The sequence below is a fragment of the Trichosurus vulpecula genome, chromosome 2 (genome assembly GCF_011100635.1).
Source record: "Trichosurus vulpecula isolate mTriVul1 chromosome 2, mTriVul1.pri, whole genome shotgun sequence".
In the NCBI taxonomy this organism is placed as follows: Eukaryota; Metazoa; Chordata; class Mammalia; order Diprotodontia; family Phalangeridae; genus Trichosurus; species Trichosurus vulpecula.
In genome coordinates, this window is record NC_050574.1 from 255,033,486 (window position 1) to 255,039,210 (window position 5,725).

General features: G+C 38.4%; 1 pseudogene; it reads left to right on the forward strand.

The window, feature by feature from the left end:
* The first annotated feature begins 332 nt into the window (after positions 1-332).
* Positions 333-1,298, forward strand: LOC118836952 (annotated as a pseudogene).
* The last annotated feature ends 4,427 nt before the right edge of the window (positions 1,299-5,725 follow it).

Genomic DNA, 5,725 nt, shown 5'->3' on the forward strand with positions numbered 1-5,725 from the left:
ATTTGGGTAATATGATAAAACCATCATAAGCAAATGTCGCTCTTCTAAATGATATAGAAAGCTGATAACAGATACCTATTGTGGAATTCCTAGAATGTAACTGAAAATAGTTTGGTTCCATAAAGAGTCTATGAAATTGTTAAGGTTCAAGGATAGATTCCAGAGGACCTCTGTGAGTCGCATCAGTACGACCTTAGTCCGTTATGTAAGTAAGAAGCATCAAAATAAACACGTGTCTAGCAGATCTATTTGTGCAAACAGAGTTTCTGTGGTACCCAGTTGTAAAGAACTGGTTTCGGACCAGTTCATTGGCATCAGGGAAATTAAGACTAATGAAGATTATGCAAGAAAACAGGGGAGACGGGCGTGGCCTCCCTGCTACCCCACCCACTACCGCCATCTCGGCTGGGCTGCGCCCACCCCACCCCGGGATCTTGGCGGCTGCCAGCCTGGCTTGAGGGGCCCCGCCCATAGCCGAGGAGAGCAGCTCCCCCGCCTCCTTTCCCCACCGGGACCCGCCCCTGAACAAGCAGGAGCTTCAGCTTCAGCTTCAGCTCAAGCGCCTCCACCCGACCGTGGAAAAGCAGGAGACGCCGCTGTCTCGGGCGTGGAGGCCGAAGGATAAGTTCAGCTACGTTGGCCTCTCGCAGAACAGCCTGCGGGTCCGCCACAAAGGTCATGGTAAAAATCCAAAAGATGCAGCCACAGTTCGTGCCAGCAGTTTGTGGGATTTATTATTTTGAAGTAAAAACTGTAAGGGAAGAGATGGGTATAGCCTTCACCTATCGCCAAATTTGTGTCCTACTGTGGGGCTACAGACACTAGGAGAAGCAGTAGATGCCAATTTTGGTCAACATCCATTGTGTTGGCTATAGAAGACTATATGTGGGAATGGAGAACCAAAATACAGATACAAATAGACTAGTTTCCTGTTGGAGATAGAGGAGAATGGCAGAGCCTGATAGAAAAAGAGGTCTGATGAAACTTAGTACTTGACTTGACAATGACTTAGTACATCATGCCAACCGTGGGACAGCAGAAGCATTTGCCATATCTACAGACCAGACTGTACTAGAAGAATTTGCTTCAATTAAGAACAAAGAATTCAGAAATTGGTATAAGCAGGAAGAATGGGAGAAGCCACTGGAATAACACAACAGTTATAACCAAGTTTACTTGCAAGAAATGCTAATTTCCTATTCACATTAAAGGTTGGGCAGTTTATAGAAATGGTGAGTGGTACTAATAGTGAAATAAAGTGTTTAGGAGGTTGGAGTCCCAAGTCTCAAGACAGTTAACCTGTTAATTCTCTACCATGTAGTGGTCCAAACATGAGCCCCAGCCATGGAATCAGGCAAAGGAAACCACACATTTTTCTGGTTTTGAAAGTTGTAGTAATGGAGTAATATCAAATAAAGCACATCAATCTTATTGCCATAATAATTGCTAGTTAACCAGTTTAAATGTCCTAGAATTGAATAGTATAAATGTGTCAAGATCACAACAAATTAATAGCCTCACCAGCAATGATGTAAACATGGAAACTGATCACTATTCCAAAGGAGTTGGAGAGACTTCATCCAGTGGTTTCTTAAATAGTAGCTCTAAGCATGACCATGAAATGGAAGAATACAACTGAAATGGAGATTGATTCAGGTCACCTGAGGTGACAGCTTTGTGCAAGAAGGCAAGCAGTCATTGAAAGAATAATCCACTTTGGAAGAGAACTGCAGGCTATGAGTGAACAACTATGGAAAAAAATGTGGTTAGCATTGCAAATAAAAAAAAATGTTAAAAGATGTTTTCCATTTGCTTGCCTATTCAGATTCCTGGTGCAGTCCATTGGAAACCAACTTGACCCAATACAAAGAGAACCTGTGTGCTCAGCTCTGAACAGTGCAATATTAGAGACTCACAATCTGCCAAAGCCACCTCCACCTACCCTAGCAATAGGACAAGCCACACAATATCTAGGATTGATGGCCCAATCAGGAATCAGACCCTGTGCATTTGCCACAGTGGGAGACTATCTTCATTAGCTATGCATTTAAGAGCTCAGACTTATATTGTGGCATAGAGTCAACATGGAAGCAGACCAGCTCTGCCAATTTGAAATTTAGATTTTCTTAAAATTATGTAGTGGGGACAGATCTTTGTCACTTTGCATTGCTTCCTACTTTATAGCATGATGCAAATGATTTTCTAACTTAGGAGAAATTATTTTCCATCTTAACTTCTTAGTTGTCTAAGCGTTAAAATATTGCTGAACTTCAGATAATAATTATCTAAAAACAAACAAACCCCAGATCCTGCTTGTTTAGGTTGGGGAGGTAGAGGCGGAGGAAGGAACTGGAGAACAAATTGTATTTGTGTTAGTATGTGGGTGATGTAAACTTCAAATTAGGAGATTTTCCAACCACCTCCCCTTCCCCATCCCCCACTCCAATTATTAGCTGTCTATCAGTGTAATTTGCAAAGCACATAAACACCTGACAGTTTGGATTAATAGTGTTGATGGAAGAAATAATTTTTAATGTGTACTGTAAAACTTGAAATACTCAGGAGCTGAGTGAATAAGTTTATTGCCACTTAGAATCCCAACCTATTATTCCCACCAGTTTTGTTTTAACACTGTCTTTTTCTATTTTGTTTCCTGTTTAACTGCAGACAACTTCTGTTGTAGACTCAAAAGTTTAACTGTTGTATTATAACAGTATTACATGTCAACAGTGTGGTTATGAACCTTTATCTATATAAAAAATAGTCAATTTACAATGTCTTAATTTAATCTATGTACACCTTCCATTTTAAGTGCTTAAATGAGTACTATATCATGATAAAAATGTAGTGATATAATTAACAGCTATTAAAAATTTACTTCTACAGGTTTAAAAAAACAGTGGAGACTATGCAACACATCATTGTAAGCTGTAAAACTTTAGTATTTAGTGAATACTTAATAAGAAGTTCTTTGGTGGCTAGAATTCTGAATCAGAAGGCCAAGAGAATTCATGGACTGACAGATGAAATCCCCATACTACAAATACAGATCTTAAAATATTGTAGAGAATTCAACCAATGTAAGGCACTGCAACCAGACACTGATAACACATGGAATCATCCACATATAAAACCGATTCATGAAAACTTAATAATATTTGCAATAGATGTCACCATCCCATATACTTGTAATAATCCCAAATATGTGGAATGAAAAGTGTTCATTCATTGGCTGAGGACGAGGTACCTATCATCCTGCTGTCCTATTTGCTGTTGGATTTTTTTAAACCAAAGAAAATCAGTAAGCTGTCATAGGGTAAGCATACATCCTAATAATTTTTTCAACTACAAAAAGCATTTATTTTGTCTCATCTGAGCAATAGTCTGTAGAATACTAAATATAAAGGAAATAGTAGAGTAGCGATGTGACATTTCTATCTCATTCCCACTATTTAGGACTATTTCTCTCTAAAACCCATCAGAAACAAGGAAATGAATGAAAAAATGGCAATAACAAAAAAATGATTTAGATTAGTCCATGCTTCCACATAAATTTCTCAATGCTACCTTTTGTCCTTCATAAAATTCATCTTCATTCCTCTGTGTATATAACATACCCATAAATATATTTTAAGTTTCTTGATGCCAATGACTACCTAATTTTCTCTTCTATCCTCAGCACCTAGCACAGAGCATTGCAAATTTTAGGCACTAATGTTTATTGAACTGAATTAAATGAAAACAATTTGAATTGAGAAAATTCAAGAATTCTCAATTACAGAGAAGCCTTTACAGAAGAAGTGTGATTTGATGTGGTTCTGAAGGCCAGTTAGGATTAGATAAGGGAATAAGGGAAGAGGTATATTTTAGGTTGAAGTAATGTTGAGCAAAGATGTAGAGTTGGAATGTTATTTGCAAGGGGTTATTGGGAGATAGATTACTCAGTTGTGAAGGGGCCACATAGAGAGAATAACGGGAATAGTAGCCTGAAACCAGATAGACAAAATTCTGTCAAACTAATGCCAGTTCTCAGGTATCAGCAGCCAAAAGGAAGAAATCATATGAAACAGTTGTGAGATGTGCCTTTCACCTCTATAGGCAGCATATTGTTACCAACTATTTTTCCATTTCTCCTACATACAGAAAAAGAAGGAAACATTAAATTGCTAGAATGTTCATGAGGCAAGGAATTTAAGGTAACATAATTAGGTTGTTTCATTTCTCCTCCCTGTAAATATTTCTTGTGCCTCTATTGTCTAGTTTTAGTGAATAATCTGAACTTAGTAGAATCATTCATTTGTAACTAATAATCTTATATGTGTTGGAGTCATGCCTATAAAACCCAGTGATAATTTATTAAACGTTACTTTCAATGTCCTCTATTGAAGTCTCACTCCTATGACTCATCATAGTGCAGAGATAACCTCTGCAGAGATGCAGAGAAAAGCATCTCCATCAGCCCCAAGTTCTGGAAAATTCTATATGACAAACTTCCAATAATATTCTTCCAAATACTTGAAGGCACCTTACAATCCCATAAGTCTTGTCTTTACCAATTCTCTTCTCTTCTGCGCTTTTGATTTTAAAGACTTTGCTATCATGATGCAGCTGCACTTATACCCTAGAAATTCCATCATTACATGAGACCTTCTCACCTTGTAGTATCCCTCCATTATGTCCCCTTTAATCTCTCATTGGTGGTCTCTTTACTGGGTCTCCATTTGAGGCATGGAGCCGAGGGAGAGAGGCATGCTTCTTTCCCCTTATAATTATAAGAACTTTTCGACCATCTCCTCTGCAGGTACCCCTTATTCCCATGCATACTCCCTTTCTAACGTTTTTAAAAAAAAATCAGTGTTTTCCCTCATTAAAATATAAGCTCCTTGAGGGAAGGGACTCTTTGCTTGATTTATTACCCAGAGCTTAGCAATGTGCTTGGTAAATAGCAAGTACTTCCCTGGCAAATAATAAGCACTTACTAAATGCTTGTTGCCTGCTTACCTCCAATCTAAATATCCCTAGTTCCTTCAAGTAAATCTCATATGACATAGTTTTACCTTTTTGGTCTTGGAAGGAGGGAGACTTGCTGCCTGTGTGGAGAGGTGGTGAAGATTCCTGTTAATGGCTGAGGAGAGTAGTTCTCTTATTCCCCCTCTTAGGGAACCACATAAGGCAAGAAATTTTTTCCACTAAGAAGATGCATGAAAAATGGAGATTTCTCTCACAGTCGATACCAACCTGGAATAAAGAATCAAGCTAGAGACCTCTTCAGAGGCAGCATAACTGGAAGCCAAGTGGATAAAGATGGGTTGCAGATGTGGCATGATAGTAGGTGAACTTGACTGTAACCTGGACTTGGATCTTTACACAAGTATTCAACTCTGGGCCTATTAATCAGGGGCTGTAGAAAAAAAAAGATTGATTCCATGCCTTTACTTCACAGTCATAAGTTTAAAATATCTTGAGTCTGATAGTAGGGGAGGAAGGGGAAGAAGAGAAGTGAAAGGGCACTATACTTGTTTTAAATGTATTTCATGTGATTTTTATTACTTTAATTTTAATGTCTGTCCTGATTAAATGTTTACTGTTTCAATATCATGTCTGAGCACTTAATAGTTGGGCCTGAATTAACTTAGGATATTCCAGATTTTCTCCATGGGACTCTGAAAACATGGGAGCAAAAAAGATAAGTAAAATGGCATTAAAAGTCCTCCCAACTGAAACC